Source organism: Rhineura floridana, chromosome 2 (genome assembly GCF_030035675.1).
Source record: "Rhineura floridana isolate rRhiFlo1 chromosome 2, rRhiFlo1.hap2, whole genome shotgun sequence".
Taxonomy (NCBI): domain Eukaryota; kingdom Metazoa; phylum Chordata; class Lepidosauria; order Squamata; family Rhineuridae; genus Rhineura; species Rhineura floridana.
Window position 1 is genome coordinate 201,647,562 of NC_084481.1, and position 16,975 is coordinate 201,664,536.

Below are 16,975 nucleotides of genomic sequence, written 5' to 3' on the forward strand. Positions count from 1 at the left end.
GGGAAAGAAAAATACTCTATGTGAAAAACTGGCAACAAAGGGGTGCTGATGTGAGAGATTTGGATCCTGGGACCAGGGACTATGCTTCCTGGAAGATGGACAGCTGTCAAGTGATGGGTTGCACCTCACCAAGGACTGGGAAGAACATGTTTGGCCACAACATGGAGAACTTCATCAGAGATTTAAACTGAATCCTAAGGGGGAGGGAGACGTAAACTTGGCAGTAACACCCAACAAAGGCTTGTGCGCAGTAAGAGGAACTGAGGGAATGGCTCTAATGGGGCCCAGTAATAGTCTTCATAAAAATGTAGGAAAGAAGCCAGGCATAAATCACATGGTCTTCAATGTCTGTATACTAATGCTCAGAATATGGGCAACAAACAGGACAAACTTGAACTATTAATACAGGACAGTAAAAACAAATTGATAGGTATAACTGAAACTTGGTGGGATGACTCCTACGACTGGAATACAGCAACTGGAGGATATAACTTGTTCAAAAAGAACAGAAGAAATAGAAAAGGAGGTGGAGTCACTACATGTTAAATATATATTTCCCTGCACAGAAATACAGGAGGATGAACTTGGTAGCTCCACTGAGAATATCTGGATTAAAATTAATGAGGTAAGTAATAAAAGGAATATGGTGGTTGGAGTCTACTACTGACCATCCAATTAAAGAGAAGATGAGGATGAAACTTTTGAAAAGCAAATTGCCAGTGTTTTGAGGAGGCATGATGTAGTAGTAATGGGGACTTCAACTACCCCGATATCTGTTGGGAGACAAATTCTGCCAAACACAGCCCCTCCAAGAAATTCCTGTTTTGTGTAACAGATAACTTTCTCCTACAGAAAGTGGAGGAAAGAACTAGAGGATCAGCTATCCCTGACTTGATTCTAACCAATAGATGACTTAGTGGATGAAGTGGCAGTTATGGGAACTCTGGGGGAAAGTGACCATGTTATACCTGAGTTCTTGATTTTAAAGGAAGCAAAAGCTGAGAGTAGCCATATGCATTCCCTGGACTTCAGGAAAGCAAGTTTTAATAAACTCAGAACAATGGTAGGTAAGGTTATGTGGAAAGAGACCCTAATGAGAAAAGGAGTCCAAGATGGATGGGAATTTCGAAAGGAGATTCTAAAGGAACAATGGCAAACAATTCCTTCAAGGAAAAAAGGAGGAAGACAGCAGAAGAAGCCAATGTGGTTTAACAGGAAGCTTAGAGATGACCTGAAAACAAAAAAGGACACATACAGAAAGTGAAAGGAAGGCCAGACCACAAAGGAAGAGTACAGACTAGTAGCACAAAATTGCAGGGATGTGTCCAGTTCAGAGCGAGAACCACCAGTCAGAGATGAGGGTGCAATCAATTCTTGTTTTATTAAAGTAATGGATACATCAAAGGCTGTGCGCCTCATAGAAACCCCTATGCTAACTCACTACAATCCCTAACTGCACTCTAGACATGCTCTGCAACTTGTGAGGAAAGTTGACTCAGCACCCACTTCCGGTAGCCTCAAATAGGAGAGGCCTTGGGGCGTAACCTCTCACTCCGTCGCACACATGCCCCCTTCTGCCCTGTCCGCTTCTCCTGATGTCGTGAGCGTGGTGAGGGGGGGGGGCGAGCCTCCGAGGGCTCATCGGAAAGCACAGATTCCTGATCGGCAGGTGGGAGAGCGGAGGGCGGGGAAGCGTCGGGCGTTTCTAAGATACTGCTTGGTGAAGGAGGAGTGTCTGCTCTCTCAGGTGCATCCCCCAACAGTCCCGTGGGAGTGCTGGGGGGCTGAGCGCTGTCCCATTGAGGGGCAGGACCAGCCATGGGAACTAGCAGGGCGGGCGACTCGCTCTCTTCCCCAAGGTCAGGGTTAGACTCAACAACAGCTGGATCGTCCATGTTCCCTAATGGCTGAGGCTTCTGAAACTCATGCTTTCTTCCTCCTTCCTTGGGAAGGAGGCTGGGTCCGTCACCCCTGGGCTCAACAGGATGGCACCAGGATGGCTCTAGCTGAGAATGAGCTGAGGTTAGTGAGAGATCCCAAAAGCAACAAAAAAAGCTTTCTTCAGGTGCATCCACAGTAAAAAACAGAGAAAAGAAACTGTGCTACAACTACTCAATGAAGATGGCAAAAAGATAACAGATGACAAAGAAAAGGCAGAAGTGCTCAATTCCTACTTTGGCTCAGCCTTCTCCCAAAAGAAGGTCTATGATACTCCTGGGAAACACGAAGTTGAAGGGGCAAGATTGCTGTTTGAAATTGATAGACAAATGGTCAAGGAATACCTAATCACTTTAAATGAGTTCAAATCTGCAAGGCCTGATGAAGTTCATCCTAGAGCAGTGATTCCCAACCTGGGGGGCCGGACCCCCAGGGGGCCCGTGAAGTAATCCAGAGGGGGCAGTGGACAATAAAGAAATGAATTATTTATTAATTTTTTTAAAAAAGTGTTCACTCCCTCTACACTGTCCGCTTTCTGCTGCCGCTGCAGATGACACCTCCCCCTTGCTCCAAATGAGAGGGGAGGCCTTTTGCTGAAGTGCCAGAGCGTCTTTCAGGTGCACTAAGGGCAGGCATCTGCCTATAAAATACATGGCAGATGCCAAATGAGGCTGAGGGTGGGCTACCAGGAAGAGGAGGGGATTACTATCCCTGATTCCCATCTCCTTGCACTGCCACTACTGGCAACACCCTTACTTAGAATGAGAGGAGAGGGCTTCTTGTGAAGCAAAAAGAAGCAAGCCTGCAAAGAAAGGCTGCTTTCCCCCTTCCTTCCTGGCAGCCAGCCTGCCTCCCTGGGAGGAGGGGGGTCACAATTTTTTTCAGCTTATAAAGGGGGTCCCGTGCTCATAAAGGTTGGGAACCACTGTCCTAGAGTATTGAAGGAACTGACTGAAGAACTCTCAGAACCACTGTTTATTATCTTTGCAAAATTGTTGAGAATGGAGGAAGTGCCGGATGACCAGAGGAGGGCTAATGTGGTCCCTATCTTCAAAAAGGGCAAAAAGGAAGAACCTGGGAACTATAGACCAGTCAGCCTGACATCAATTCCTGGGAAAATTTTGGAGCAGATTATAAAGCAGTCAGTCTATAAGAATCTTGAAAACAGTGCAGTGATTACTAGAAGCCAACATGGATTTATCAACAACAAATCCTGCCAGACTATATATATCTCAACTTCAGATTTTTTTTCCACAAAGTGCCCCATGATACTCTGATTAGCAAGCCAGCTACATGTGGGCTGGATGGAACAACTATCAGGTGGATCCACAGTTGGCTACATAATCATACTCAAAGAGTGCTTATCAATAGTTCCTTCTCAAACTGGGGGGAGGTAATGAACAGGGTACTGCAGGACTCGGTCCTGGGCCCTGCGCTCTTCAACATTTTTATTAATGACATGGATGAGGAGATGAAGGGAATGCTTATCAAGTTTGCAGATGATAGAAAATTGGGAGGGACAGCTAATACATTGGAAGACAGAAACAAAATTCAAAGTGATCTTGATAGGCTGGAGCATTGGGCTGAAAAAAACAAAATGAAATTTAGCAGGGATAAGTACAAAGTTCTACACCCAGGAAAAAGAAACAAGATGCACAGTTATAAGATGGGGAATACTTGGCTCAGCAGTACTACATGCGAGAAGGATCTTGGGATTGTTGTTGATCACAAGCTGAATATGAGCCAACAGTGTGAGTTGGCTGCAAAAAGCCAAATGTTATTTTAGGCTGCATTAACAGAAGTATAGTTTCCAAATTATGTGAAGTATTGATTCTTCTCTATTCAGCACTGATTAGGCCTCATCTTGAGTACTGTGACCAGTTCTGTGTCTGGACACCACAGTTTAAGAAGGATGCAGGCAAACTGGAACATGTTCAGAGGAGGGCAACAAGGATGATCTGGGGACTAGAAACAAAGCCCTATGAGGAGAGACTGAAAGAACTGGGCATGTTTAGGCTTGAGAAGAGAAGACTGAGGGGAAATATGATAGCACTCTTCAAGTACTTGAAAGGTTGCCACACAGAGGAAGGCCAGGATCTCTTCTTGGTTGTCCCAGAGTGCAGGACACAGAATAATAGTCTCAAAGTCCTGTTAGAGCAGTTCATTCATTCATTCATTGGCGATCACTCGTGGCCAAGTAAGATTGTCTTACAGGGTAAGGTCTTTAACAGTGGGTCCGTAAGTGACTGTAGAGGCCAATTCTGCATCCACACAGCCTCCCACAGTGAGGACATAGGTTTCCAGATGGAAGATGGTCATGATGAGGATTTGCTTGATGTGCCTTCAGCTTAGTTTGTTTGTCTCTTTCGTCCTGTACTCGTGCTTCTTCAAAGTCCATAGTACCTTTGATAATGGCCGACCTCCAATTCTGACGTTCATGGGCCAAGGCTTCCCAGTTCTCGATGCTCATGTTACATTTTTTTAGATTAACTTTGAGAACATCTTTAAACCTCTTTTGCTGTCCACCGATATTCCGTTTTCCATCCTTAAGTTGGGAGTAAAGTAGCTGCTTTGGAAGATGGTGATCAGGCATTCGGACAACATGGCAGGTCCAGCAAAGTTGATGTTGGAGGATCATTGTTTCAACACTGGTGATCTTTGCTTCTTCCAATACACTAACATTAGTCCACCTATCTTCCCAAGTAATTCAAGAATTTTCTGGAGGCAGTGTTGGTGGAATCTTTCAAGAAGTTGGGAGTGGCATTTGTAGATGGTCCATGTTTCACAGGCGTACAGTAAGGTCGGTAGTACAATGGCTTTGTAAATAAGCATTTTGGTCTCCCTGCGAATATCCCGATCCTCGAATACTCTACTCTTCATTCGGGAGAATGCGGCACTTGCAGAGCTCAGACGATGCTGAATTTCATCATCGATGTCAGCTTTTACAGAGAGACGGCTGCCAAGATAAGAAAAGTGATCGACATTCTCCAGCGTCGCACCATTAAGCTGGATTGATGGTGCTACAGAGGGATTGGTTCGCACTTGCTGATGAAGCACTTTGGGTTTTTTGATGTTAAGCAAGAGGCCAAGCTTTTCATATGCTTCTGCAAAGACATTTAGGATAGTTTGAAGATCTTCCTCTGAATGTGCAGAGACTACATTATCATCGGCATATTGAAGTTCTGTGATGGAGGTTGTAATTGCCTTAGTTTTTGCTTTTAGCCTACTGAGATTAAAAAGCTTTCCATCTGTTCAATATGTGATTTCCACACCAGTGGGAAGTTTCCCCTCAAGAAGGTATAGAACTATGGCAATGAAGATAGCAAATAAGGTTGGAGCAATGACACATCCCTGTTTGATGCCTGATCCCACTTTGAATGGATCACTTTGAGAGCCATTGTTATCTAAAATTGTCACTGTCATGTTGTCATGGAGGAGTCGCAAAACATTCACAAATTTATCAGGGCATCCAATTTTCAAAAGGATGGTCCAGAGAGCAGTTCGATTTCCAGTATCAAAGGCCTTAGTCAGATCAATAAACGCCATATACAAAGGTCAGGTTTGCTCCCTGCATTTTTCTTGAAGCTGTTGTGCAGTGAAGATCATGTCCACTATCCCCCTGGAAGGGCGGAAACTATTTTGGGATTCAGGGAGGATGTCTTCTGAGATAGGTAGGAGTAAGTAAGTAAAACTTTATTGCAGACTCAGCCATAGGCCATGTGCAAGTACATATACAAACATTGATTGATACAGTTACGTCCCATGAACAATTTAGCTGAGAGGCAAGGACATTACCAGCTTTCCTTTGGCATAGGATTCTCTCAATTTTTGTGCTGCTAAAGCAAAATTTGCTGTAGCACGGGTCGCAGAGTTAAAATTGTCAGATAAAAGCACACTGACCTTCTCTCTGTCAGAGTAAGAAACCAAATAGTCTAAAAAGGGAAGTAAATTTTTCCCCCTAGGATCTGCATATAATGGGCAATAAAGTAAATAGTGAACAATCTCCTCTACTGCCCTGCAGCCATAAATGCATTTCCACTGAGCTACAGGTATGCCGCGAAACCTACCTTCAAGGTAGGCTGAGGGCATTACTTGGAAATGAAGAGCGGAGAAGGCTCTTCTAATATGCACGTTATCAAGGACCTCTAAATAATTTGACATACAATGGTCAAGTTTAAAACTAGGGAACCAGGATGAAAAGGAGGCCGTTACTATGGATGCACGGTCCTGCGCCGCATCATAGTCAAATATCCAGTTTCGAAGGGCGGCATTACTGAGTTCTACTAATCTCATTTGGGAAAGATCATATTTCAAGAGGATTGACTGGCATTCCCTCGCCCAGCCTCCTGACAACATTTGATCCTGCCAGCATTGTTTAACTAGGGCTGACTCATCCATACTAAGTATTCGAAGCCAAAACCGTAAGTAGGCTAAATCTATGCGAGCCGCTAATGACGGCAAGCCCAGCTCGGCTCTGAGATGGGCAGACGGAGTTCCCCGGGGAAGGCCTAACACTTGTCTCATAAAATTGTTCTGGGTAATATCCATCTTGGATCTGGCTGCAGGACCCCACAATTCAACGCCATATAATATTTGCGGGAGTATTTTAGCCTTTAATATTTTTATCATTGGGGAGACAAACTGACCCCCTCTAGTATAAAAGAACCTTTTGGCTAAACCAAGGGCTCGAGACCCAGCAAGGGCCGCTGCCTTTATTTGGGGAGTCCAGGTCAGTCTATTGGACAAATAAATACCCAGATATTTGAAGGTTGAAACCTGTTCTATTGGCACTCCGTTTAATGACCATTTGTTGATGGCTTTCATGGATTTGCCACAAACCATAATTTTTTATTTAGACTGGTTTATCAAAAGATTCTGGGACTGGCAATATTCCTCCAGTTTTTTCATCATCCGCTTGAGACCAATTTTTGTTAGAGAACACAGTACCACATCGTCCGCATATAAAAGAATAGAAATCTTTCTAGCGCCAATAGAGGGAGAAAAAAAGGAAGGCGATGATAATGCCTCTACCATATCATTTATGAAAAAGTTGAACAAAAAGGGGGCCAATAGACACCCTTGCTTTACCCCCCTATACACTGGGATTTTAGTGGATAGGAGGCCATATGACCCATATCTTACTTGGATCACATTAGATTGATAGAGAGCCCTGATCAACCATAGCAGCCTTGGGTCTATATTTGTTTGGGCCAATTTTTGCCAGAGAAGGCCCCTGTCCACCGTATCAAATGCCGCAGAAAAATCAACGAAAGCAAAAAATAAAGACGGAGAAGCTTTAGATCTTGTTTTCTTGAGTAGATGGTGTAAAATAAATACCTGATCGATTGTGTTCATTTTGGGTCTAAAACCAGCCTGCTCCTTGCATATTACGGAATTTGATTGATCCCAATCTTTTAATTTATTTAAAAGTAAACAACTGTACAATTTCAACGATACGTTTAAAAGACTTATGGGACGGTAGTTTGCCGGAATATTAGGGTCACCTTTTTTAAAAATTGGGACCACAATACTAGTTGACCAGCCCAGCGGGATGCTACCTGTGTTGTTTATATGAGTGAAAAGGGCTGCTAGGAGAGGCGCCCACCAAGATAAATCCTGGATTAGAAAGTTGGGGGGTAACATGTCCTCCCCAGGGGCTTTACCTGCTTTTAGGGAGGACACCAATAGGTAGGAGATAGGTAGGAGGCAATTTGCGAGGATTCTTGCAAGGATTTTACCCGCAATAGGTATAAGAAAGATGCCTCGGTAGTTCCCACAATCTGTTCTATCACCCTTCTTGAAAATAGTGATAATTATGGCATCCCTAAAGTCTTCCAGGATCTCCTCCCTCATCCAGATTTTTTCAATGAGCTTATGAAGTTGTTGTGTAAATTCAGGCCCACCTTCTTTAAAGACTTCAGCAGCAATCCCATCAGGTCCACTAGCTTTGTTATTCTTCATTTGATTAATGGCTTTACTGACTTCATCCAAATTAGGGGATACTGCAAGCTCATCTCTAATTTGTTGTTGTGGGATTTGTGAGAAGACCTCATCAACCACATAAGAGTTACAATTAAGGAGGCTGTGGTAATGCTCTTTCCAACACAGTGCAATAGACTTTGTCCTTTAGAGGTTTGGTACCATCTATTAAACGTAAGGGGTTTGTACCATAATTTTGTTGGCCCGTAGATGGCCTTTGTGGCATTAAAAAAAGCCCTGTGCATCATAAGCATCTGCAAAATGCTGGATTGCTTGAGCTTTCTTTACCCACCAGGTGTTTTTAAGTTCTCTAGTTCTTCTTTGGACCTCAGCCATTGCACTGGCATGGATTTTTTCTTAGCAGCACAGTTAATGTCTTTTTGCCATATCTGGAAGGCTTTCCTTTTCTTGTCAATGATATGTTCAATCTCACTATCATTCTCATCAAACCACTCCTCATGTTTCTTAGTTTGGTATCCAATAGTTTGTTCACGTGCTGCAATAATGGAAGTCTTCAGTTTACTCCAGTGTTCCTCGATGTTTTCAGGGAGTTCCGTAGGTAGATGTTTCTTGAGAGTTGTTTGAAAGCAGGCTTGCTTAGTAGGATCTTGAAGGGTGTGGATGTTCATTTTACGCCTTGGTTTTCTTCCTTGGAGCCTGCGTGCAGGAACAATATTAATGGCCATAGTGGATCGAATTAATCAGTGATCTGTCCAGCAGTCATCAGCATTCATCATGGTCCTAGTGAGGAGTACATCACAACAATCTCTGGCATGGACAATTATGTAATCCAGGAGATGCCAGTGCTTCGACCGAGGGTGCTTCCATGATGTTTTAAATTTATCTTTCTGGTGAAAGAGTGTGTTTGTAATAACAAGATTATGCTCTTCACGTTTAGTCAGAAGTAAAATTCCATTCAGGTTGCTATTGCTAACACCTTTCCCAATGGTTTCTGGCCATAAATCATAATCATGCCCAACTCTTGCACTGAAATCGCCCAGGAGGATAATTTTATCCTCTTAGGTATCTCCGATAAGATGGTGTCCAGCTGGGTATATTTTTTTCCTTGATGTCTTCATCAGCATCTAATGTTGGTGCATAAACACTTAGAATAGTTGCCTGCTGGTTTATGGTGAGTTTTAATCGGAGAGTTGAGAGTCGTTCACTAATGACAGTAGGAACTTCTGACAAGAGCTTCACAAGATTATTTTTAATAGCAAAGCCTATTCCATGTATTTGTCGTTCTTGTTCAGGCAGTCCTTTCCAGAAGGTGTAACCTCCTTTTTCTTCCTTCATTGTCCCTCTCCTGCTTTTCGAGTTTCTTGGAGTGCTGCTATGTCAATATTAAAATGTCTCAACTGCCTCGCGATGATGGCAGTCCTGCGTTCAGGATGTTCACTATCTGTATTGTCCAGCAATGTCCGTATATTCCACGTTCCAAAGTTCATTCGTCTTTTGCGACCGCTAAGTGGTGACCCCACTGGACGCAGTGATCCAGTCAGGGAGAGAGAAGAGGCAGACTATGTTTTGGGCACCTTTTCTAGCCCCCTCCTCATACGGGGTGAGCAGAGTGGATCCTGAATAGGACTGCTCAGTTGTGGATACAGCTTCCGAACTACTCAACTGCCTCAGTCCTTGAGCCAGGACGACTGAGTCTGTATCCACCACCCATGTGCCGGTCCATGACTAGGGGCTTCCAGATTTCACAGTCGTGCCCCCGTTGCCATTTGCCAATCGCCATGGGACTTTTGGTTTGGTTTGATATTTAAAGTTGAAATCAGTCTATATATCTTACTCAGCAACTTCTTGCCATCATTTTTTAAAATAATTAAAAGAACACTGGTAGCTAGATACTGTCCTGCACCTAAGTGCAGCAGGCTAATTGAAGGGGTGCAGGACAGGGCAAGTGGCACACACAGCTCTGATCTCCAATGTGTGTGTGGGGGAGTGCCTAGCAGGCTGAGAAGGACTAGTTTGGGGAAGGGGCTGCCACTGCTGCCCCTCAGTGTCTGCCACCAGAGGCAATTGCCTCAGTCTGCCTAATAGCAGAGCCAGCTCTATTTCCCTCTGAACAACTGATGGACAACATTAGAGCAGACAGTGCCAATCTTCTTGATCAAGATAATGTCCATGTTTCTCAATTCAGTGATGGGATTAATGAATACATCCCTAGAAGCTGAATGTGTCCAGGGATCACACAAAATGCATCAGTTTACATACACAGTCCTGAATCCAAGTAAGAATATACGAGCCTAAGAAAAGCCCTCAAGTAATACACACATAGATACCTGCTTCCCAAAAGCATCTTAGTTGCAGGGGAAGGGGTTGGTTGGTTAATTGTGTCCAGCAGTAGTAGACAGCATGGGGCAGTGGAACTGCTTACCTGACCTCCTGGCAGGTGAGCTGCTGCTGCTCACTGGGAGGGGAAGGGCAGAGGGGAGGGCAGTATGGTGCAAGCATAGCAGCAGGAGTGCCAGACTGGCTTGGCCAGTGAGTTTGCCCTGCACTACCCTCACCACCACCACACTCTTCCCTCTCCTGGTAAGCACCAGTAACTTACGTGCTGGGAGATCAGGTGAGTAGCTTTGTCCCTCTACAGTATCCATTCCTGTGTGTTAGTAGTGTTACTGGGACTTTTTGCCAGTTTATGGAGATCGTCTATATAAACACCTCTAATTATGTTCAAATGGCAGAAACATAAAAAACATGTCCAAACCAGCAAAAGCATCTGAAAGCTGAAGTTTTAGCGTTTCTCTGCATGATTATTTGCACAAAGCATACTTCAAGATATTTACTACTGCATTATAAACTACCATCAATAATTAAAACTTGGCTGTAATTGTTAAGAGTACATGACCAGAATACATTTTGCAGTGCAGTTTCTTTGCTTTTGCATTGTTTATTTATCTGAAGGCTAGTTCGCTCACTTCATTGGCCTCCAGGTTGTGGTGTGATTCAGAAAGATTCCACTATATTACTGAACATATCAGATTATTTAAATGAGTAAGCGGGATTTAATGACCAATAACTATACTATGGGTTTTTATATTTAAATGTTTCAGTTTTGATTACATCGCTTGATTTTAACTCGCATCTTGCAATGTCATTCTTTATATCTTCTTTATTCAGGAATGACGCACTGTATTTGTCAAAAGATGTAGGATTTCTCTCCCCTTGGTATTGCCAGATTCAATCTGTCAGAACCATTAAGAATGTGAATGCCAAAACTAGTTTTTGGGTGTGCTGTTGCTTTATTTGTACACAACAGCCAGCCCAGACCTTAATCATTTGAGCTCAGGACTACTTATATTTAACTAAAGAATTCTGCAAAAAAAAAAAAGTGTCCACCTGAGAAGATCAATGTAAGGATGCTGGTGATTAACCCAAAACATTTTTGTCATATGAAAGCCCGTGCACTTAAACTGGTGTATTTCAATGGCTTAGTTTGTAACAAGTAGCAGCTGAGGGGATCAACTGTTCCATTTGAGACAGCAGGTGGGAGAATCAGTTGACTGATTGTGATACTTTAGGTCAAGGGTGAGGAGCCAGTGGCCCACCAGACTACAGCTTCCATCATCCCTGATGATTGGCTATGCTGGCTGGGACTGATGGCAGTTGGAGTCCAACAATGTCTGGAGTGCCAAAGGACCCCCATCTAGAGAGACAGACAGACAGACAGACAGATAGATGGATAGATAGATTTTTTTCCCCAGGGGGAGCATTCAGTGGTGATCCCTACCACCACTACCTGAAGCAGGGGTGGGGAACGTCTGGGGCTGAATATGGCCCTCCAGGGCTCTCTATTTGGCCCTGAAGACTCTGATGAGGCCATGCCTTCACAAGCCACACCCCTCACTGTCCCTCCTCTAGTGACTTTACTAGGGTTGCCAGGCTCAGGGCCTGAGAATGATTCTGTATCTTTAAGAGAAGAGAAAATTCAGCCAAGTGCAGATTTTCTTGCAACACTGTAATGGGAAAAACCACAAGGGGAAATTCTCCCTTCCCCATGCACAACTTTTAAAGATACAGAAGACCTCTTGGAGGCTGGGCCTGTGCACATTCTAAGCTAAGAGATTTGTTTTCAGTACCAGAACTGAACTGAGCTCACAGTACTTTCAGAAAAGTCCACTCCTAGTTAGTTTTCTTTGTTTTGTTGTTGCTTTTGTTTTGTTGGGAGTCAGAAGCTCTTGTCAATCTACTGCCAATCACCCAGAGATCACCCATCTTGGGGACGGGCAAATCTGTTAATTTTGCTTTATCTCATTTTCTCACATTTCCATTGTTAAGTTCAGTTATCCTCATTTTCACAACCGTTTGCATTAAAAAAAAGTATTCATGGAAATCCAGCAGCAAATTCCTCCTAATATAATGCCTAATATACACATTTTTGCAAAGCAATGTCCTTTGTATGTTACTTTCAGGAATACATGTATTTTAATGCACATCATACCCTAGGATATGCATTTTTGTAAACATTGCTTTCCTGGAGAACTGCACTGAAAAATTCAGAGAAGTGTGACTTTCAAAAAACAGCTGGGTTTTGGTTCATGTATTGTTTCGGAAAGTATGAATTAAGTAGGTTTTCCTGGACTCCTTCTGGGAGGAAGGATGGGATATAAATTTAATATATAAAAAACCTGTGAATGGAACGAAATTTGTCTCGCTTCCCTAAATCTAGTAGAGCTTGATCTACCTTCTGCCAACCCCTTCTCAAGAGCACCCACTGCTCCCCCTCCCCTGGCCCTCAGATAAATGTTCTGGGCTGAATAATAATAATAATAATAATAATAATAATAATAATAATAATAATAATAATAATAATAATAATAATAATAATATATTTTACCCCACCCTTTTTCCAAAACTGGAAAGAAGAAGAAAAGAGAGCTGGGGGAAGGAGTAGCGGCAGCAGCAGTGGATGGTTCAGGCATCTATGAGCCTTTTGTGAGCACCTAAGTCAGGAGCTTACTAAGACTGACTCTTCTCAAGTCAAACTTTGGGATGCTCATGCATGCATAATGCAGACTAACTTCTACCCTACATTTGTTCATATGTTTTCTTTCATTGTTTTTATTTCGGCATTGGGACTTCTTTCCAAAGCCTTTTCTAGCCTACCTTAGATGTACCCTTCCCACACCTCCACTTGACTCTCTTTCCCATTACAAACTTATTTTGCGAAGCCTACCCCTGCCTTGCCCCACTGCAAAAAAAAAAAAAAGTGCTACAAAGGCAGGGAATCCATCACTTTGTAACCATCTGCCATGCTGCTGATGCTAAATATAGTTTAGTTTATTGTTCTGAATCTATATTTAGCACCAGCCAGAATCTCTTTAAGGATGTCTGTTGCATTTGGCCATTTTGTCTGTTCAATGGCCAAGAGAATTTGCTGTCAAGATCAGCGTGACAGTATTATTCAATCATGCTCATTCTAATAACTGGAGAGGAAAATTGCTATGAATATGTGGTTCAGCTTATATTTAGAATATCATTTGAACAATCTCAGTGGGAATATAAAATGACTGGCCAATCAAGAGCTGGAAACAGACTCCTGGAAGAGATGTTTTGACTTTGACATCTTCATTGGATAATCTCATGGCTCAGCAAACACACCCTGGCAAAGAGCTGCACTGCAAATGATCAAAGATGATGGGAATCTAGTAAACATCTGCATGCATGACCATATGGCACTGATGGCTTTGAGAACACAATTGCAAGTTTTGGTTATTTTAAAGCTATTTTGGTTGTGACGTGGTAGAATAGGGAATGAAAAACCAATGTGTCAAACCTGGTCTTGCCTTCAATCAATGAGTCTGTTAAATTCAGTATCCTCTATATTCAGTATCCTCTATATTACTGTTGAATTGATGCTGGGAGGGGAAGTTCAGGATTATGCCCATTGCCCCTGTCTCTGACTTCCATGCATTCAAGATCTCATTTGCACAGGTGCCTAAACATATACACCCAAACATATAAGTGTGATCCATACCATACAAAAATGGAGAATATGAATCACATAAACACTAGAAAAGCCCCGCTTAATCAGGCCAAAGGTCCATCTAGTCCAGTGCTTTGTTCTCACAGTGACCAATCAGATGCCTATGGGAAGCCCAGATGCAGGACTGTGTTGTCTAACCTAGAGGTTACCAGCATGTAGACAAAAGGAGTTAGGCTTCAAATAAACCACACTATTTCCCTCCAAAAATGGAGGAAATCTTAGCTTATTCTGAGCCAAAACTTGACAAATACATGTTTTCAAAGGGCGGGGGAAGTTCAACAAAGAGACCACTGTCTTAATTATAGTCTCTTAGATCTGAGGTTGCCAACGCGAACAGTGTCATGAGTATTTGGACGGATTTGGTTTTAATTATGAATCATTCTCTTTCTGGAGGTTTCATCCTGTCAGCGGTTCCACCTCTCAAGAGGCTCAGGAGGATAAACGATTTGGCTTTGTTTCATAACAAGATGAAATGTTCCTTTGCTTTGTCTCCAAGTTCCCAGCCATTCTTAAGCAAAGGGAAGGTAATGCCTTGAAAATACTTTATTCCTCTCACTTTTTATATATATTTACCCATGTCAAAATCTCTGCAGGCTTGAAGGTTTGCGAATCAAAACGCAAATACATCTGCACACCAAATGGAGCAACTGTGATTGAATAAGAAGCATGTTATGCACCCTACTGCATAGATACACACACACACACACACACAGAGAGACATATATATATTAATATTGAGGGTCACAGCCTGTTAGACTTTTCCATTACAATGATAGAGATGCCAGCAGATCCAGCAGCATTGACTAAAAGGGAGAACTTTTGGATTTACTCTCTGGACACATTGGCACCACATGGCCTGAACCTGGAGGACAGTACCACCACTACTTAGCTTCTGCAACTGAAGCCCCTCTGAGCATTCCATCCTCAAAGCTCTATAACTGCCACCTTGGTAACAGCATTTGTATGTTGGCAGCTGATGAAGGCGGAAGCTGAAACGTTTTGTTAATACAATAAAAACCTCTGTCTGGTTAATCACAATTATGTGTATATATATATATGCCTTTATAGAATGCTTTACAATCCTCTTTATGTCCAACAACATTTTAGTCTTACATGAGGTTAGGGATGTGAGAAGGCATTATTTTACATTTCACTATGTATTTGTCGCCTGCAGCACTGCTTCCATTTTGCTACAGTTGGTCTTGTGCCAAAATTTATGATTTATATATATCTTGCTGTCTATTGTGACATTTATGTAATTAATTATATAAATTATTTAAGTTACATTGTCATTACATTATTCCACCCCATTCATTTTTTTCTTTTTGGGGGGGACATAATAAATTGTATATCATTTGCATAGTGAAACCAACAACAGAGAATACCAACAGTATCTGCTGGATTGATTTCTGTTCCAGACATGAGAAGAATAAGAGAACATTGGCAATTTCTGCTCCCATTTCTGTTTTAAGAACATAAGAAGAGCCTGCTGGATCAGGCCAATAACCCATCCAGTCCAACATCCTGTTCACATAGTGGCCAACCAGATGCCTGTGGGAAGCCCCCAACTAGGACTTGAGTGCAAGAGCATTCTCCCCTCCTGCAGTTTCCAGCAACTGGTATTCAGAAGTATGCTCCCTCCGACTATAGTCATGAAAAATTTTCAACATCCCTACATGAGGTCCAAGAAATTTTACTCATACATACTTTTAAACATACACACTGTCAACTCTCCAGCAAAATCTCATGAACAATCTGTGAACAGGAATGGTGACAAGACCAACAATAGATAAAATTATTAAAAAGCAGTGTCCTTCACAGCCAAATGCTTCTCTGAGTTTTCTTGGGGTCTTTCCTGCCTCTTCTATGGCTGGGTGCCATTTGGATGGGAAATGTTACCAAGAAAGTAAAACCCTACTATCAATTTTAGTATTTCTCTAAGCACTTTGTCTTCAAAACCCCTATTTTGCCTGAGAAGGGTAAACACTAAAGCAGAGGTCACCCAGGACAAAAAAGTGGCAAGTACTCAATTCTGCATCACACCCTTTGGCCTGTGTTTCTTGACAACAACCTGTGCCTTATCTAAAATAAAATATGGGGAAATAGCCACCATAAAACTAACTAACTAACTAACTAATAATAATAAAACTGTAAGGAACCGCCTGTGCTACCTGTGACACAACAGATCCCTAAGGAACAATCCTTCTCATGTTCATGGAGGATAAGGCTGTCAGTGACCACTAGCTGAAAGGACTGTATGCTGCTCCAGTATGAGAAGTGGATGCCTCTGAATACCAGTTGCTAGACAGCACAAGTGATGTTGTGGTCATGAACCTCCTTGTGGGTTCCTTTAGGCATCTGGTTAGCTGCTGTGAAAACAAGATGGTCCTTTGGTCTGACCCATCGGGGCCTTTCTTACATTCTTATCTTCCCCTTCTACCCATTCATTTGGGAACAGATTTCCTTTCCCTCTCTTTTCAGTTCCCTTCTCTTTCTCTTTCAAAGCAAATTACCCATGCTGCTTCAGTCAAATTGTTATGTACATCTTCACTCCTGTCTCTAACTCTATGTGACTCTCTATTTGTCTGTCTGGATGTATCATCCTCCCATATCCTTATTTAGTGGCAGCCTCCTCTTCAGCTTTCCCAAATTGTATGCCCATTGCTCCTTCCTTATCTGTTCTTTTCCCATCTCCAACCCTCTTCATAGACTTCATAGAGTCTGGTGTCATCAGTAATTGGGGATGGGGGAAATTTTATTTAATTTGCATTTTCCTCTGAGGCCCTTCTCCAGGTCCCCTCTATAAGGGAGGCTTGGAGGGTGGTGACAAGGGAGAGGCCCTTCTCAGTTGTGGGTCCCAGGGATGGCTCCAGGAATACTGGGGCCCTTGGGCATCAGCTTGCCCTGGCCCCCAGAGTATGTGTGTGTGTGCACATGCGTGCACACATGCGGCCTCCCCATGCCCCCCACCTACCTGTCTGCTGTCTTTTACCATTGCCCTTAATGAAGATGGTGGCCGTGGTTTCCCTAAGGGGATGATGCCTCCGCTGCCATCTTTGTTGA